This window comes from Trichomycterus rosablanca, chromosome 23 (assembly GCF_030014385.1).
Source record: "Trichomycterus rosablanca isolate fTriRos1 chromosome 23, fTriRos1.hap1, whole genome shotgun sequence".
Lineage (NCBI taxonomy): Eukaryota > Metazoa > Chordata > Actinopteri > Siluriformes > Trichomycteridae > Trichomycterus > Trichomycterus rosablanca.
The window spans coordinates 12,257,058-12,277,432 of NC_086010.1; the positions used below are offsets into that span (position 1 = coordinate 12,257,058).

Below are 20,375 nucleotides of genomic sequence, written 5' to 3' on the forward strand. Positions count from 1 at the left end.
AAGAGAGGGGTTGTGTCAAAACACAGACAAGAATTTCCAAACATGAAGCCTTGCACTGTCGCTGGATGAGGTTTACATTAAACCAGACCTGGGCATTGTACGGCCCGCCATCCCCAAACGGCCCGCATGAGGTCAGTGGCAATTAAACGTAAATAAACGTACATCGCACATGCCATATAACAGGATTGTTTTTATTTTGGCGGGAGCGCTATTTCTCTACATTTCCGCAAGTTTCGATTTACGTGTGTGTGAGACGAGTGTGTCCAGTTTCACCGTGATGTGTCGGCGAACAGAACTGAGCGTGACTGACAGAGATGATAGAGTTTTTAACAAGACATGAACCTCAAAAGTCAGGTGTAAAGCTGTTTAAGGATCACAATTTAAATCTTGAACGATGCAGAGCGTCACATCTGAAGCTTTGCTAACTAAACTGCAAACCAACACGGACTTTTTATAAAGTTTTACACATCCAGGACTGGAGCAGTTAAGATCAGCTTTGTGATACCCAAATAGCAACAGCACGAAAGTTGATTAAATTGTGAAATAATGTTGATGATTTTACTCTGCCTGATTTTCATTTTCTGATTGTAACATCTATTTTAACAGTAACAGCTTATCAGAACTGTAAAATTTAGGCAATAAAAAGAAATCTTAATAATATTGAGCAGAATTAAGTTCACCCTATTGGTCCGGCCCTCCACAACAGTAACAGTTTCTAATGTGGCCCCTTGGAAAATTTAATTGCCCATTGCATTAAACCATTATGACAGGCTATGCTGTGTGTTGTAGCTTCCATTTATGAGTGCTAGTTAATGACTGAAATGTGGCACTTTGCTTTAAAACTCTGTGAAATCTGTGATTTTTGAATAACGAGGTCAGTGAAATTAAGCACATTTTCCAGTGAATTTAGTAGTGCCCTAGTCATAATCCTTACCCTTCTTGCACTAGATAAACTGCTAAATCATATAACCAAACATTTACAGTTTTAATTCATCACTACATAAAACTGTGTTCCTGAACTTTAAAGGCCTATTTAAATTCCTTCTGGTGTCTTGATCAAGAGTGGCATGCATCGAGCCCGGCCATGACCTCCTTGTTTGTTAACTGATCTTCTTATGGTGCCACTGAGACATTTGTCCGAGCCTTTATCAGGTCAGCCGGTAAGTATTTTGCAGCAACACAGGGTTTTTTATTGTCCTGGTGAGATTAAAGCCTCTAAATGAAATTGTGGGCTTTCTCTCACCACCAGGCAGGTTTGCTGATGTGCCATAATTTTGGAACTCCTGGAGAATACTCCCAATGGTGTCTATAAAAATGTTCAAGGTCTTGACAATCTACTTATACCCATTGCCCTTTTGGTGAAACAAAATTATCCCCTCTCTCAGCTTGTGTGACCGAGTTTTTATCATGGTTGCAAAACACCTTGAACACATCTCGGGGTAGTATTTATATTTATATAACACATCACAGCTAAAGCAATTTGTTAGTGAATTATACTTTAATCATGCTGTAACTCAAAATAGGTCATACAAACTAGCGGTAGGTTTTTAGATCAGCAACATTGTGTATGGGCTGGATACATGTGACCTAGCAGTATTAACATTTAATTTACATCAACTGCTTTATCCTGGTGGGTAGGGTACCACCAGAAAAAACTGGACGCAAGGCAGAACAGAGCACCAATCCATTACATAGCTTCAATTTATTTATTAATTTATTTATTTCAAATTTTGCAGCATGTTTAATATACAGTATATACTGTATATATACTGTATATATATATATACACAGGGGTTGGACAAAATAACTGAAACACCTGTCATTTTAGTGTGGGAGGTTTCATGGCTAAATTGGACCAGTCTGGTGGCCAATCTTCATTAATTGCACATTGCACCAGTAAGAGCAGAGTGTGAAGGTTCAATTAGCAGGGTAAGAGCACAGTTTTGCTCAAAATATTGCAATGCACACAACATTATGGGTGACATACCAGAGTTCAAAAGAGGACAAATTGTTGGTGCACGTCTTGCTGGCGCATCTGTGACCAAGACAGCAAGTCTTTGTGATGTATCAAGAGCCACGGTATCCAGGGTAATGTCAGCATACCACCAAGAAGGACAAACCACATCCAACAGGATTAACTGTGGACGCAAGAGGAAGCTGTCTGAAAGGGATGTTCGGGTGCTAACCCGGATTGTATCCAAAAAACATAAAACCACGGCTGCCCAAATCACGGCAGAATTAAATGTGCACCTCAACTCTCCTGTTTCCACCAGAACTGTCCGTCGGGAGCTCCACAGGGTCAATATACACGGCCGGGCTGCTATAGCCAAACCTTTGGTCACTCGTGCCAATGCCAAACGTCGGTTTCAATGGTGCAAGGAGCGCAAAACTTGGGCTGTGGACAATGTGAAACATGTATTGTTCTCTGATGAGTCCACCTTTACTGTTTTCCCCACATCCGGGAGAGTTACGGTGTGGAGAAGCCCCAAAGAAGCGTACCACCCAGACTGTTGCATGCCCAGAGTGAAGCATGGGGGTGGATCAGTGATGGTTTGGGCTGCCATATCATGGCATTCCCTTGGCCCAATACTTGTGCTAGATGGGCGCGTCACTGCCAAGGACTACCGAACCATTCTGGAGGACCATGTGCATCCAAAGGCGGTGCCGTGTATCAGGATGACAATGCACCAATACACACAGCAAGACTGGTGAAAGATTGGTTTGATGAACATGAAAGTGAAGTTGAACATCTCCCATGGCCTGCACAGTCACCAGATCTAAATATTATTGAGCCACTTTGGGCTGTTTTGGAGAAGCGAGTCAGGAAACGTTTTCCTCCACCAGCATCACGTAGTGACCTGGCCACTATCCTGCAAGAAGAATGGCTTAAAATCCCTCTGACCACTGTGCAGGACTTGTATATGTCCTTTCCAAGACGAATTGACGCTGTATTGGCCGCAAAAGGAGGCCCTACACCATATTAATAAATTATTGTGGTCTAAAACCAGGTGTTTCAGTTATTTTGTCCAACCCCTGTATATATATATATATACAGTGTATCACAAAAGTGAGTACACCCCACACATTTCTGCAAATATTTTATTATATCTTTTCATGAAACAACACTATAGACATGAAACTTGGATATAACTTAGAGTAGTCAGTGTACAGCTTGTATAGCAGTGTAGATTTACTGTCTTCTGAAAATAACTCAACACACAGCCATTAATGTCTAAATAGCTGGCAACATAAGTGAGTACACCCCACAGTGAACATGTCCAAATTGTGCCCAAATGTGTCGTTGTCCCTCCCTGGTGTCATGTGTCAAGGTCCCAGGTGTAAATGGGAAGCAGGGCTGTTAAATTTGGTGTTTTGGGTACAATTCTCTCATACTGGCCACTGGATATTCAACATGGCACCTCATGGCAAAGAACTCTCTGAGGATGTGAGAAATAGAATTGTTGCTCTCCACAAAGATGGCCTGGGCTATAAGAAGATTGCTAACACCCTGAAACTGAGCTACAGCATGGTGGCCAAGGTCATACAGCGGTTTTCCAGGACAGGTTCCACTCGGAACAGGCTTCGCCAGGGTCGACCAAAGAAGTTGAGTCCACGTGTTCGGCGTCATATCCAGAGGTTGGCTTTAAAAAATAGACACATGAGTGCTGCCAGCATTGCTGCAGAGGTTGAAGACGTGGGAGGTCAGCCTGTCAGTGCTCAGACCATACGCCGCACACTGCATCAACTCGGTCTGCATGGTCGTCATCCCAGAAGGAAGCTGACGCACAAGAAAGCCAGCAAACAGTTTGCTGAAGACAAGCAGTCCAAGAACATGGATTACTGGAATGCCCTGTGGTCTGACGAGACCAAGATAAACTTGTTTGGCTCAGATGGTGTCCAGCATGTGTGGCGGCGCCCTGGTGAGAAGTACCAAGACAACTGTATCTTGCCTACAGTCAAGCATGGTGGTGGTAGCATCATGGTCTTGGGCTGCATGAGTGCTGCTGTCACTGGGGAGCTGCAGTTCATTGAGGGAAACATGAATTCCAACATGTACTGTGACATTCTGAAACAGAGCATGATCCCCTCCCTTCTCATGGCAGTTTTCCAACAGGATAACGACCCCAAACACAACCTCCAAGATGACAACTGCCTTGCTGAGGAAGCTGAAGGTAAAGGTGATGGACTAAACCCAATTGAGCACCTGTGGCACATCCTCAAGTGGAAGGTGGAGGAGTTCAAGGTGTCTAACATCCACCAGCTCCGTGATGTCATCATGGAGGAGTGGAAGAGGATTCCAGTAGCAACCTGTGCAGCTCTGGTGAATTCCATGCCCAGGAGGGTTAAGGCAGTGCTGGATAATAATGGTGGTCACACAAAATATTGACACTTTGGGCACAATTTGGACATGTTCACTGTGGGGTGTACTCACTTATGTTGCCAGCTATTTAGACATTAATGGCTGTGTGTTGAGTTATTTTCAGAAGACAGTAAATCTACACTGCTATACAAGTTGTACACTGACTACTCAAAGTTATATCCAAGTTTTATTTCTATAGTGTTGTCCCATGAAAAGATATAATAAAATATTTGCAGAAATGTGTGGGGTGTACTCACTTTTGTGATACACTGTATATATATATACAGTGTATCACAAAAGTGAGTACACCCCTCACATTTCTGCAGATATTTAAGTATATCTTTTCATGGGACAACACTGACAAAATGACACTTTGACACAATGAAAAGTAGTCTGTGTGCAGCTTATATAACAGTGTAAATTTATTCTTCCCTCAAAATAACTCAATATACAGCCATTAATGTCTAAACCACCGGCAACAAAAGTGAGTACACCCCTAAGAGACTACACCCCTAAATGTCCAAGCACTGCTTGTCATTTTCCCTCCAAAATGTCATGTGATTTGTTAGTGTTACTAGGTCTCAGGTGTGCATAGGGAGCAGGTGTGTTCAATTTAGTAGTACAGCTCTCACACTCTCTCATACTGGTCACTGAAAGTTCCAACATGGCACCTCATGGCAAAGAACTCTCTGAGGATCTTAAAAGACGAATTGTTGCGCTACATGAAGATGGCCAAGGCTACAAGAAGATTGCCAACACCCTGAAACTGAGCTGCAGCACAGTGGCCAAGATCATCCAGCGTTTTAAAAGAGCAGGGTCCACTCAGAACAGACCTCGCGTTGGTCGTCCAAAGAAGCTGAGTGCACGTGCTCAGCGTCACATCCAACTGCTGTCTTTGAAAGATAGGCGCAGGAGTGCTGTCAGCATTGCTGCAGAGATTAAAAAGGTGGGGGGTCAGCCTGTCAGTGCTCAGACCATACGCCGCACACTACATCAAATTGGTCTGCATGGCTGTCACCCCAGAAGGAAGCCTTTTCTGAAGTCTCTACACAAGAAAGCCCGCAAACAGTTTGCTGAAGACATGTCAACAAAGGACATGGATTACTGAAACCATGTCCTATGGTCTGATGAGATTGTTTGGTTCAGATGGTCTCAAGCATGTGTGGCGGCAATCAGGTGAGGAGTACAAAGATAAGTGTGTCATGCCTACAGTCAAGCATGGTGGTGGGAATGCCATAATCTGGGGCTGCATGAGTGCAGCAGGTGTTGGGGAGTTACATTTCATTGAGGGACACATGAACTCCAATATGTACTGTGAAATACTGAAGCAGAGCATGATCCCCTCCCTCCGGAAACTGGGTCGCAGGGCAGTGTTCCAGCATGATAATGACCCCAAACACACCTCTAAGACGGCCACTGCTTTATTGAAGAGGCTGAGGGTAAAGGTGATGGACTGGCCAAGCATGTCTCCAGACCTAAACCCAATAGAACATCTTTGGGGCATCCTCAACCGGAAGGTGGAGGAGCGCAAAGTCTCGAATATCCGCCAGCTCCGTGATGTCGTCATGGAGGAGTGGAAAAGCATTCCAGTGGCAACCTGTGAAGCTCTGGTAAACTCCATGCCCAGGAGAGTTAAGGCAGTTCTGGGAAATAATGGTGGCCACACAAAATATTGACACTTCAGGAACTTTAACTAAGGGGTGTACTCACTTTTGTTGCCGGTGGTTTAGACATTAATGGCTGTATATTGAGTTATTTTGAGGGAAGAATAAATTTACACTGTTATATAAGCTGCACACAGGCTACTTTTCATTGTGTCAAAGTGTCATTTTGTCAGTGTTGTCCCATGAAAAGATATACTTAAATATCTGCAGAAATGTGAGGGGTGTACTCACTTTTGTGATACACTGTATATACATATATGTGTGTGTGTGTGTTATTTATGGCAGGACAGGTGTTACAGTTCAGTTTGTTCATTGTTTTATGTACTGTATTTTCATCGGTGGGTAGCACTGTCACCTCACAGCAGGAAGGTCCTGGGTTCGATCCCCAGGCAGGGCAGTCCGGGTCCTTTCTGTGTGGAGTTTGCATGTTCTCCCCGTGTCTGTGTGGGTTTCCTCTAGGAGCTCCGGTTTCCTCCCACAGTCCAAAAACATGCAGTCAGGTTAATTGGATGTGTGTGTGTGTGTGTGTGTGTGTGTGTGAGTGTATATGTGTGTCTGCCCTGCGCCCCGTCCAGGGTGTTACTGTGTGCCTTGCGCCCATTGAAAAGCTGGAATGGGCTCCAGCTCTGAGCTCTTTTTTAAGGGCTTGGGTTGTAGCTCACTGGTGGATTGAGTAGCTGGTGTAGCTGCAGTCCAGCACTAATCTCTTTTTTTGCCTGGTAAATTTCTGCCTTTTCTGTTTACTTGTGATCAAGTGAAGCGATTCCTGCTCCAATGAATGTGTTCACCTATATGTGCTATCACCTAATACTGCTTCGGGCTGTGGTTTATGCTTTGGTTTCGTTCTTTAAAACTGAATGAAATTGAAACAAATCAGAACTTAAAATGCAGGTCAGACCATAAAACATTGTATCCCTGCTACAGCTGCTATGTAGTCACACTGACATGTGGTTACAGGTGTGCAGAATCAGTAAAAAATCTTCAGAATACTGAAGCCTAAGAACTCATTAGCAGCCAGTCATGTAACAGCAGTGCAATGTATAAACACCATACAGACACTGCTTAAGAGCTGTAGTTTTAAGGTTTAGGTTTAAACTACACTGGATTTAGAAAGTATTTAGACCCCTTGACTGTTTGTGCACTTTGTGTTGTGAATTTAATTTTGAATGGTTATAAATACCATTTTAACACATCGATCCACACTTAATCATTTACATTGATGGGGAAACATGTTAACAAAGATTTTAAATAATTAATTAAAAACTGAAATATTTTATTTACAAAATTATTCATAACCCTTGCAGTGACGCTTTATTGTCAGGTGCATGTGTCTATACCTTAAATTGAGTCAAGTGTTGCCAAAGTTAGGAAAGGCATATGCTTGGGTCTATGATAAATTACACTGCAGTGTCAGAACAAAGACTAAGCCATGATGTCCAAGGACCAAATCAAGGCAAAGATATCTAAGGCTTTAGGTGTTTCAAGAACCACAACAGCCTCCTAAAGCTGGCTTGAAAGATGGTCATCCAGGCAAAAATGACCTTAGTCTGTAAGGCAAGAAAGAAACCAGTGTACTAGTGGAGAGATAAGAGAACCAGTTGGACAGACCATCAAGCCAAAGTCAGGCCTTTAAGGAAGTGGCAGGACAGGAGCCACTATTGAGTAAAAAACATACAACAGCCCACTTGGAGTTTGCTAAACTGGCAACATGAGGACAACATGGACAACATGGTCTGATATGATGAAAAGTAAACTCTGCAGAACTGCAAGCACCACGTCTGATTAAACACAGGCACTGTACATAGACTGGATAACACCATCCCTACAGTTAAACATGATGGTAGCAACAACATGCTATATGGGTGCTTCTCAGTGGCAGTGAGATTGGGTGGTAAGAACTGACAGGAAGATGAATGTACTTAAATGCAGGAACATCCCTGAAAAAAAACTTTCTCCGGAGCACACACTAACCCTAGATTCACAATGGGGCATCAGTTTAATTTTTAACACAACACCCAATGAGTAATTTCTGGGCAAGTCTCTAAATGTTCTTGAGCAGCCTATTCAAAGCCCAGCCTTAAATCGCACTGAACATTTGTGGAGACACCAGAAGTTCACAGTCTGCCATGACAAACAGAATCAACTGCTCAGATTCAGTTTTGAATAGCTGGTAAAAACATTTTCACTTCATTATGGGTGATTACATGTAAACTGGTAGCTAAAACGCCAATTACATTTAAATCAAATCCAATGTTGTGGAATTCTTTGACTGTGGCATTCTTGTTGGTGCCAGACAGGCTGGTTCGCGGATGTCTGAAACTGCCAATTTTCTGGAAATTTTACACACAACACTTTACTGTTTACACAGTAAAGACATTAAACGAGCAACACATCAGCTGGTATTAATGTCCTGTTAAAAGAGGTCAGAAAAGAAAAGTCACACTGGTTCAAGCTGACAGGGAGGCTATATTAATTCAAATAGCAATTCTTTATAATTGTCATGAGCAAAACATTAACATTTACAACATTCAGAAACAAAAATTTTTCATTAAACGTGACTTACAACTGTGACTTTATACAAGGCAAGAGATGGCGTATTAGGGCCACTGTGAAAAATATTTGTAAGTTTCGATTTCAAGAATAAAGTCATATAAGTTTCGATTTCGAGAATAAAGTCAAAATATTATGAGAATAAAGTCAAAATATTATGGCCAAAGAGCCATATGTGCAGCCGTCATAGGCTTGTCAGTTCAGAGAAGCACGGGTCTCAGTACCTGGACCGACCTCCAAAATTACTGTGGTTAACCAGTAACCAGCGATTATTTTTGGGTGGCTGTTTGTATTGTTCACTTCCATTCACATGACATGACAACTAAACCCGTCAATGCAACCATTTATAGTGACGCCATACGGCTTTAGTTTATGGTACAAGTCCATAAGGCTCGGTTGAAGTACTGGCGACGACGCAGACGCCGAGCGCACCAGTGGCACACGTTCTTCTAAATAAACACAGTTTATTACAAAGCAGTTTCATCGTCCTTACAGTAATAACAAACGGGTGCTGATGTGGTAAGAGATTGGGGATTTCTTTATTTGTGAAACGATACGAATGTATAACTTTACCATATCATGTACATCCCTCATTTAACACAAGGAGATTGCTATGGCCATAATATTTCCACTTTAATCTCAAAATCATTTCGACTTTATTCTCAAAATCATTTCGACTTTATTCTCGTAATCGTTTCGACTTTATTCTCGAAATCGTTTCGACTTTATACTCGTAATCGTTTCGACTTTATACTCGTAATCGTTTCGACTTTATTCTCGAAATCGTTTCGACTTTATTCTCGAAATCGTTTCGACTTTATTCTCGAAATCGTAAACATTGTTTAAATAAAATATATTGCAGTATGGTGTAAAAAAACAGTGCTTGTATTCTTTTACTCGAGTGGTGATTTTGTTTCACATTTACATTTTCTGCATTTAGCAGACGCCTTTATCCAAAGCGACTTACAGTACAGTTACAGTATACAGTTTGAGCAATTGAGGGTTAAGGGCCTTGCTCAAGGGCCCAACAGTTGCAACCTGGCAGAGGTGAGGCTTGAACCGGCAACCCTATGATTACTAGTCCAGTACCTTAACCACTAGGCTACAGCTGCACTAGGCTACAGCTGTACATTCTGCACTGTACACTCATGCACCCTGGTCAAGAGGTGTAACCAAATTTAGCACGGTTACTTAGGTACAGTACGGGTCATTTGGCAACGGAAAAAACACTAAATGTTGGATCACTGGTTTAAAAACGTGCCATTCCATAGGGTACCATGCTGAGTAAAGCAGCATTAGATCATCCTTAACTGGAAGGAGAACATGGATCAACGTTCATTACCTTGTTTACTTATATGTATGGACCCTAGAGTTTGAATTAGAACATTGTTTTTGCCATGTACTGTACGTAGGTTCTTCAGCATTAAACAAGAAGAAGAAAAACGAAAGCATTATATTCAAATTAAATTCAAATGTAGGCAAATATTTAGAACAGTAAGTAAATCTGCATAGATATGATTAATTACTTTTCATTACAATCCTGTATTTTTTCTGCTGTTTCTGTACTGTATTCGATGTTTGTTTTGGTTTTCAGATGAGACTTGGATGAATCCCAAATACATCCATACTGCTTATAAACGCACACTAGATAGGGCTTTAAAAGGGGTTTTCATGTGTCTTACGTAGTGGACGACATGAAACTTAGTGTCCTATTTGGGATTTAGCCAATGTTTCGCTGTTTCTAATTGGACTGAACCCCGCCTTACATTCTGGTCTGTTGAGAAGTATCAGAAATCTATGTGCGAGTTTCGGAGTTTAAAGGAACACTCGTTTTATGTAAACACGTCAACAAAATACAGTCGTTAACTACATTTAAGTCAAAGTTTAAGTAAAAAAAAAACTGAAGCATAAATACCGAAACGGACGCCATTCGAGGCAGCTTAATGTAGAGAGAAGTTTGGTGGGTGGACTGACAGAAAGAAGTTTGTAAACTTTCAGTGTGACCGCTACACTAGAACTGTGACATAAGTGTTATAAGCTATATAAGGACTTACTTGCGACTGAAGTCCACTTCCTTACGCTTCTCGGTGTAGCCTTGATATTTTTCTCGACAAGACAGTCGCTTCCATGTTAGAGCCACTCGCAGGTGTCGGTAAACTTCCGCTAAGTTTTTTGTTTGGTTTTTTTCAGGAATGCAGCTTTCGTCACCGCGGTGCTGGAGACTAGCAAGATCGGTTCATTGATATCTGAGCTGCCCTACGGACAGTTACATGCCCAGCTTTTAACACACCACTACTACAACTACTTACAGTTATGTCAGGCTGACAGACTTTTCTTCCTGATATTTCACCACCTTTAATAAAGAAAAGATTTTACCATATAAAGAAGAAAGCATTTCAGGTGCGCGTGCTCGTGTCAGGGCGCTGGCTCACGCGAATCGCCACGCCCACGTGTACCTGAGTATAAACACTTCGATAACAACATCGCGCTCCTATACAAACACACATTGGCAGTAACGTTAAAAGCCTTTCTTTTTTGTATAAAAAAGTGGAACTAAAATACTTTGTTTATTACCCTGAAACCCGGTTTATACATGTAGAACTTAAAACGTTTAGAACGATAGTAACAGACCTTTGTGGTAAACCTGTCAACCAGCTCAAGTTAGTTCAGAATGCAGCAGCTCGAGCACTCACAAAAACAGAAAGTCTTATCATATTAGTCCTATTTTATTAACCCTGCATTGACTGCCAACATACCTCTGCTAACATTAAGTGGTACATGAACTGGCTCCACAGTATCAAAGTCAACTTATTACGCACCACAACCCAAGTCTACTTTTTGCAAGGTGCAGGGCCTATGTACACTGATTGGGTATAACATTATGACCACCTTCGTAATATTGTGTTGGTCCCCCTTTTTCTGCCAAAACAGCCCTGACCTGTCGAGGCACTGGACCTCTGAAGGTGTGCTGTGGTATCTGGCACCAAGATCCTTTAACTCCTGTAGGTTGCGATGTGGGGCCACCGTGGATTTAACCTGTTTGTCCAGCACATTGCCCAAAGCATCCCACTGACTTCACCGGCTTGCTTTCTTCTCATAGTGCATCCTGGTGCCATGTGTTTCCCAGGTAAGCGTCCCCGGCACCCGCGCACCCGGCCATCCACGTAATGTAAAAGAAAACGTGATTCATCAGACCAGGCCACCTTCCATTGCTCCGTGGTCCAGTTCCGATGCTCACGTACCCATTGTTGGCGCTTTCAGCGGTGGACAGGCGTCAGCATGGGCACCCTGACTGGTCTGCGGCTATGCAGCCCCATACGCAACAAACAGCGATGCACTGTGTATTTTGACACCTTTCTATCAGAACCAGCATTAACTTCTTCAGCAATTTGAGCTACAGTAGCTGGTCTGTTGGATCGGACCACACGGGCCAGCCTTCACTCCCCACGTGCATCAATGAGCCTTGGCCGCCCATGACCCTGTCGCCGGTTTACCACTGTTTCTTTCTTGGACCACTTTTGATAAATACTGATCACTGCAAACCAGGAACACCCCAAAAGAGCTGCAGTTTTGGAGATGCTCTGACCGAGTCATTTTTCTTGCTTCTAACACATCAACTTTGAGGATAAAATGTTCACTTGCAGCCTAATATATTATAATATATTCTCTGTTGTTTTACCCCGAGGGCATTCTGATGGAAACCTGTTCACCCGCCGAGGTTAAGGATTGAAGTCGAGACTGCCGGGACAACGATGCTTCTCCTGTCAGATGTGACGGGTCTGGAGTAATTGCAACGACAAGAAATCACTACAGACTTTATTGAAGACTAGAGCGGATAACAACTCTATTATTATTTAATTGTTTATTTATCTATTTATTACCAGTTATGACTTTTAGATCATTTAATTCTGTGTTTGTATGATTTGTGTAAATCGTGTATTTATTTAAAGTATCCTCCAGGCCACCCATGAAGGATGGGCCCTGCTGAGTCTGGTTCCTCTCAAGGTTTCTTCCTGTAATTTTCAGGGAGTTTTTCCTTGCCACAGTCGCCCTCGGCTTGCTCAACAGGGGTTTTTGTATCTGTTGGTCCTGGATTTTGTAAAGTTGCTTTGAGACAATGTCTATTGTAAAAAGCGCTATATAAATAAAGTTGACTTGACTTAATATATCCCACCTACTAACAGGTGCCGTGATGAAGAGATAATCAGTGTTATTCACTTCACCTGTCAGTGGTCATAATGTTATGCCTATTCGGTGTATAATGGTTATAATATGTAGACACCTAACCATGGGCATTTTGGTGTACAATTATTAACCAAGGGGTATTAATATAGAGTAGACCCCATAACAGCCTCCGCTTCTCTAAGATTTTTTTTGGATCAAAAAGAATATTAAAGATCAGACACTAATGTGAGGTCAAGTTAAAGTGCATACAAGTTGCTGTATCCCAAATACTACATAGTCTACCAAAAAAATGACTAGTCTCCCAATGACGCCAATGAAACATACTGTTTAATAAGTATGCTTCACCTTGCAGCCCCCTTATTTGCTTCATTTTAAGTGAATCTTGGCATGACAACTCAAAGTTCTTTTTGGGTTTTTACTGCTGATTTACTATAAGCAATTGGCTCTTTTTATTAAAGGTTGAAACCCATGGGAAGAGTCTAGGATGCAAGATCTTACAGTCAATTTGTCCAGTCAGTTTAAAAAAGCCTGATTTAATCACTGTACGCAAGACACCTAAGACTACAAATAACAATACTAAGTAAAAGACAGTTTTCTGTACTCTGTTTTTAATTCAACAGTAAAAATTGATCTAGGATTAGGGTTACACCCTTGCCTACATAAAACAATGCAGTTTACATCATCTTCGATCACCTCCCTCTTCTTATATTAACCCAAACATAAAAACTGATCTAGGATTAGGGTTACACCCTTGTCTACATAAAATGCAGCTTAAATCACCTCCCTCTCCACCATTTTAAAATGCCTAAATAAAGACAGTTTTGATTCATTTACATTAAAATAATCTATTTTAATTAATTATTATAAAACTTGTATGAAACACTTTAATTTACAGAGAAGCTGTGTTCCATACAGCAAGTTTAAAGATTAAACCTGATAGAGCTGGAATTAGCTAAACCTCAATCTCCATTATTGAAAATCTAGTTCCTGTGTTGCCATACTGACATTGCTCTTGTTTAATAGGTATTCTGCTTAAAAGACATGTAAAAATCATATTAAGATGAAGATGAGTGGCTCTCAAAATGGGGCCTGTGACGTGGTGTTTGAATGTACACAAAAATTTCTAAACTATAATAAAGGTCAAAGTTTGGCAACTTATATCATTATTAATGCCTAAATGCAAGTCATGTACTGTTTCTAAGTAGCCCAGATGAAAAAACAGAGTATTATACACTGATCAGCCATAAAATTTTAACCTACTTGTTTCTACACCCACTGTCCATTTTATCAGCTCCACTTAGAAGCACTTTGGAGTTCTACAATTACTGACTGTAGTCTGTCTATTTCTCTACATACTTTTTTTAGCCTGCTTTCACTCTGTTCTTCAATGGTCAGGACCCCCACAGGACCATGACAGAGCAGGTATTATTTAGGTGGTGGATCATTCTCAGCACTGCAGTGACAATGACATGGTGGTGGTGTGTTAGTGTGTGTTGTGCTGGTATGAGTGGATCAGACACAGCAGTGCTGCTGTAGTTTTTAAATACTGTGTCCACTCACTGTCCACTCTATTAGACACTCCTACCTAGTTGGTCCACCTTGTAGATGTAAAGTCAGAGACGATCACTCATCTATTGCTGCTGTTTAAGTTGGTCATTTTCTAGACCTTCATCAGTGATCACAGGACGCTGCCCATGGGGCGCTGTTGGCTGCATATTTTTGGTTGATGGACTATTCTCAGTCCAGCAGGGAAAGTGAGGTGTTTAAAAACTCCATCAGCACTACTGTGTCTTATCCACTCATACCAGCACAGCACACACTAACACACCATCACCATGTCAGTGTCACTGCAGAGCTGAGAATGATCCACCACCCAAATAATACCTACTCTGTACTCCTGGGAGAGTCCTGATCATTGAAGAACAGCATGAAAGGGGGCTTACAAAGCAGATGGACTACATACAGTCAGTAATTGTAGAACTACAAAGTGCTCCTATATGGTAAGTGAAGCCGATAAACTGGACAATGTGTGTAGAAACAAGGAGGTGCTTTTAATGTTATGGCTGATTGGTGTATAAACCTGCCAAATTGATAAAATGTAGATTTTATTTGTCATACCAGTGCAATTTAAAGACAGATTCATTTCTACAGGTTAACTACTTCGATAGCACAACCTTTAGCCCTTTGTACTTAGTTAGAATGTAATTAGTTATCTTTCTGTTCCTCACCTTTGCTTTGAATGTGTAAAAAGACCAACTAATTAAGACTTAACCTGCTGTAATTATATTATATTATTATATTACTGTTATTATATTGCATTTTCTACTTGACTGGTCACTTAAACTGAAGAAATTCAAGTTACTAGCACACCTAATTTTAAAGCTGAATGAAGCACTGTCGTTGGTTAAAACTGTGTTAACAGCTGCCTCTGGTGGAGAAACTAAACATAAGTGACTGTGTGTTACAAGCCAGATCCATTAGGTGCTTCATCTCTAATAAAAAACTGTTTAATTAATAAAATGCATACTAATGTCTTTCACTTTAAAACAATTGTTTTCATAAAATGAATCTATGAAAGCCAATGGTTTTTTAAAAATGTATTTAATTGTTATTATTATTTAATTATTATATATATTTATTTATACAAAAAGTTTGAGAGCCACTGGTCTAGATAGCAGTGAGGAAACCCAGACAGACACGGGGAGAATATGCAAACTCCACACAGAAAGGACTCCACCTGGGAATCGAACCTAGGACCTTCTTGCGGTGAAGCAACAGTGCCACCTTGCTGCCCATAGAAAAATTAATTCAGGGCAATTTAGTACTTTTGAGCAGGGGTGGCTCGGTGGGTAGCACTGTCGCCTCACAGCAAGAAGATCCTGGGTTCATTCCCCAGGTGGAGTGGTCTGGGTCCTTTCTGTGTGGTTTTTGCATGTTCTCCCCGTGTCTGCGTGGGTTTCCGCCGAGAGCTCCGGTTTCCTCCCACAGTCCAAAGACGTGCAAGTGAGGTGAATTGGAGACACAAAATTGTCCATGACTGTGTTCGATATAAACTTGTGAACTGAAGAGCCGTGTGTGGTGAGTAACTACCGTTCGTGTCATGGATGTGGCCAAGGTGTGAAACATGATGTTAAAATCCTAATAAACAAACAAAGAAACTTTTAAGTAGAGTTGAGGTTAAGGACCTTAACTCTACTTAAGGTTAAGGACTTATAAGCATTTAATTACTATAAAGCAAGTGCACAAAATCCAACACCATTGTGCAGTTTTTTTTTCTCAGTCTTGGATTAAAATGGCATTTTACACATGTATGAGAGCTGGGCCTAACTCTCTGTAAGGCATAAAATGCATTGAATTTTTTTATAATCTTTAATGTTTTTATTACCACCTTACATTTATTTGTTGCTTACTTTTAATACAGGCTCCTGCAGAACACAAAAGAATGGATTACATTGCAGCTGCCAGCTGTTTTTAATGAGCTTGGAAAATCCTATTTCACTCTCTGTGCAGCTGTAACCTAAAATAACACGCAGAACAATCTAAAGCTTACCTCTTTTTTATTCTTAAGGCAATTTATATTTCTATTAATAATTTTCTGATTTCACTTCTGTGTGTTCTTGTTTTTGATTTATTTGTGTTAAATTGTCATTTTTATTTATTTTTGTCACTGCCTTTGGGTCTTTTATTCTTCCTTCATTATTTTTTACTCACTATATTGTAAATAAGGTCTCTTGATTGATTGATTGAAAACATAAATAAAAAGTATATTTATGGAAATTGCTCATTTCATTTTCATTAAATTTTAATCAAACAATATATCCTGGTCGCTGTGTGTCCAGTTTCAGGGTGCCAATCCATCACAGAGCTCAAATTCTCTTGATTTTCTTTTTAATGGACAGGAAAGAAAATCTACTAGAACACCTACTAGTGGGGCAGGCATAGTCATAATTTAATTAGCTCATTTTTATTGTTTTTTTTAATGCATTTTCTCCTGATTTTTTTTTAGCGCGTCCAATTTTTACCCAATTGTGTTATCTCTACTGGTGCTGACCCCTGATTGAGGAGAGCAAACACCCTCCGATACGTGAGCAGTAGCCGACTGCATTTTTTTCACCTGCACCAGCCGAGTTGATATGCGAATCAGCCCTGTGCATGGAGGGCCACACCCTGATCAGCCACATCCTCTACTTTGTGCAGACGCCATCAATCAGCCAGCAGTGGTTGTTATTGCATCAGTTATGAGGTCCCTATCCGGCTTCCTCCCTGGATGAACAACAGCCAAATGTTGTTCATGTAGCCGCCCAGCCCAGCCAGATGGCAGAGCTGAGATCTGATACAATGTATTCGAAATCCCAGCTCTGGTGTGCTAGCATATTTTACCGCTGCGCCACCTGAGCGGCATTGTTGTTGGGTTTTTTTTTAAGAAATACCTTTAGTCTTAAATAATTACACTGTCAAATCCTTAACCTTGTGTCAGATACTACATATTTCACTACTTCCAAAATAACAAATATTACTTAAGGCATTAGTTACCATTAACAAGTTATTTAGTCACCATAAAACATATGAAAGTACACTAACGAGGCAAAACATTAGATGACAGAGGACAGGTTGTAACATCTAATACAGACCAACAGAAAGGTTACTGTGGTTAAAATTGCAGATAATGTTATTATTTGTAATGAGGTAAATGTGTCACAATATGCAGTGCATCAAACCCTTCTGCATATGGAGCTGTAAAGTCGCAGGTAAGTCAAAGTGCTCATGCTAACTTCTGCCCACTGCTTCATGTACTGGGAAAACTCACTAAGTGTGCAACTGATACAGGTCCTGCTACATTCCACTCCTATTTATCATGTCACCAGTTTTAAAAATGGATTCCATAACATAAATTTATGTTTGGTTGTCCATAAGGCATCCAAGTTTGTTGACGTAAAAGCATTTCCTTAATGCTGTGATAGCTGTAATATGTATCTTTGTGTTAGTGGGAATCATCTTTCAGATTCAAATAAATCAATGTTGCCTGTACTTCTTGGTGCAGGCATAAATAAATAGTATAACAGTTACAGTGGCCCTACTAGCTTTGCATATTTGTTAAATAAAATGTATTATAAAATCTAGGGTTATTCATAACAGGAACGGTAGACCCACGTTCCCACATGGGGAGAACATGCAAACTACACACAGAAAGGACCCAAACCGCCCCACCTTGAGATCAAACCCACGACAATAGAAGCCATAACATACATTACTTTATGCATATAGGTATATATTGGTATGCATATTAAATATAAAAATATACTATCAGATATAGGTATGGATGTGTATAATAGTAGTAATATACAGATAATAATAATATATAGATAATGATAATATAAATTATAAAAGATATATACATGTAAGTATAAATGTATTTATTAGGATTTTAACATCATGTTTTACACTTTGGTAAATACGGTAGATACGGTAGTTACTCGTTACACAAGGTTCATTAGTTCACAAGTTTAAAGTTAAACATGGACAATTTTGAATCTCCAATTAACCTGACCGCATGTCTTTGGACTGTGGGAGAAAACCGGAGCTCCCGGAGGAAACCCACGTGGACACGGGGAGAACATGCAAACTCCACAAAAGAAAAAAGCCCCCCCCCCCCCCCCCCCCCCCCCACACACACACCTGAGGATCAAACGCAGGACCTTCTTGCTGTGAGGTGACAATGCTACCCACTGAGCCACCGTGCCGCCTGTATGTATAAATATAAGAATGAATGAAAATATCAAAGAGAAATAAGTAGGCTTAGATATGACAGTGCAAATGTGTGTCTTTCCTACAAGTGTACATAAATGCTTGACTGTTGCTCAGTGTGGCCTAGTGCTTAAGCCTAGTGACGGAAACCTGACAGCTACACTGGACAAGCACAGACTAAGCCAGTATCAGTCAGTACTGGCTGGCTACCAAAAGAACAGATATTATGCAATTCCAACAACCTCGTGCACACACTGTCCCAAAAATTACAAAGAAATTATTATCTCCTCTACTAACAATCCAGCAATTAGGAGAGCTGAAGAATCCGGTGAAATCAGAATATGGTTTAAATCTGAATTATCCAAACACATAAACTTTACAAAAGTAGACTTTAAAATGGATAAAATCAGTAAAAACTTACTCTGAACAGTCTGAAGAATATATTTCTATGGGCAATGTAAATTTCTCCCGTACATTCCTCCCAGCGACTCCCTGTATTATCACGAGAAGATCCTCTTCCAGCTCTACACTAAAATCTCCAGCTTCCAGGTCCAGGGAAATGTTCTGATCTGTAGGGACCTAAACACTCGCACTGGATCTCTACCCGACCTCAACACTATACAAGGTAACGCCTGCGTATTCAAACAATAGCACCCCAGAAACTCAGACTTACAGATCAACAAAAATGGAAAGGACCTGCTGTAACTCTGCCAAAGCCTGGATCTGTATATTGTCAACGGGAGGTTACGAGGGGACCCTTTGGGGACTTTTTGCTCATCTCTTGGCAGTAGTAAAGTAGATTATTTATACAGATAAAAAAACAGACTTCAAACAGATCCATTCTCTGTCAGTGCATTTACAGTTAAACCATAAACCCATCAGTCTGGTCACAGTCACATTACTATGTTCATTAGACTAATAATGAAACACACACAGCCCAGTAAGCTGTATAATATCAGACTTTACAAATGGGCCCAACACAGCTCAAAGGAAATCCAGAAAAGCAATTAGAAGCTGTGAAACACAAACAGCATTAAACACCTTCCTGGAATTAACATACTCACAGTAATGGAGGCATCAATCTGGCGATTAGACATATTGAAGACAAAGAATTGAAGAAAATTAGGCACACTATCAGGGCAGTGGTAGCTAAAAGGTTAAGGTAAAAAGCTAGTAATCGGAAGGTTGCTGGTTCAAGCCCCACATCTTCCAGGTTGCCACTGTTAGGCCCTTGAGCAAGGCCATTAACCCTCAATTGCTTGCAATGTACACCAATCAGCCATAACATTAAAACCACCTCCTGTTTCTACACTCACTGTCCATTTTATCAGCTCCACTTATTTTATAGAAGCACTTTGTAGTTCTACCATTACTGACTGTAGTCCATCTGTTTCTCTACATGCTTCTTTAGCCTGCTTTCACCCTGTTTTTCAATGGTCACAGGACCACCACAGAGCAGGTATTATTTAGGTGGTGGATGATTCTCAGCACTGCAGTGACACTGACATGGTGGTGGTGTGTTACTGTGTGTTGTGCTGGTATGAGTGGACCAGACACTGCTGCCCTGCTGAAGTTTTTAAATACCGTGTCCACTTACTGTCCACTATATTAGACACTCCTCCCTAGTTGGTCCACCTTGCAGATGTAAAGTCAGAGACGATCGCACATCTATTGCTGCTGTTTGAGTTGGTCATCTTCTAGACCTTCATCAGTGGTCACAGGACGCTGCCCACAGGGCGCTGTTGGCTGGATAGTTTTGGTTGGTGGACTATTCTCAGTCCAGCAGTGACAGTGAGGTGTTTAAAAACTCCAGCAGTGCTGCTGTGTCTGATCCACTCATACCAGCACAACACACTCAAACTCAAACTCAA

The 20,375-nt window shown here is 40.9% G+C and overlaps 1 protein-coding gene and 1 long non-coding RNA gene across 2 annotated transcripts in view; one reads left to right on the plus strand and one right to left on the minus strand.

The window, feature by feature from the left end:
• The window catches only part of ptpn3 (protein tyrosine phosphatase non-receptor type 3), a 78,223-nt gene extending 67,408 nt beyond the window's left edge, over positions 1-10,815 (minus strand). Inside the window, exon 1 of the mRNA XM_062985942.1 lies at positions 10,629-10,815. The gene's annotated coding sequence lies outside the window, so the exon portion shown is untranslated. The remainder of the gene's footprint in view (positions 1-10,628) is intronic.
• Positions 10,387-12,742, plus strand: LOC134301293 (uncharacterized). The gene is made up of 2 exons (XR_010007430.1): positions 10,387-10,534; positions 10,765-12,742. It is a non-coding gene; the product is annotated as an uncharacterized LOC134301293 (long non-coding RNA).
• The last annotated feature ends 7,633 nt before the right edge of the window (positions 12,743-20,375 follow it).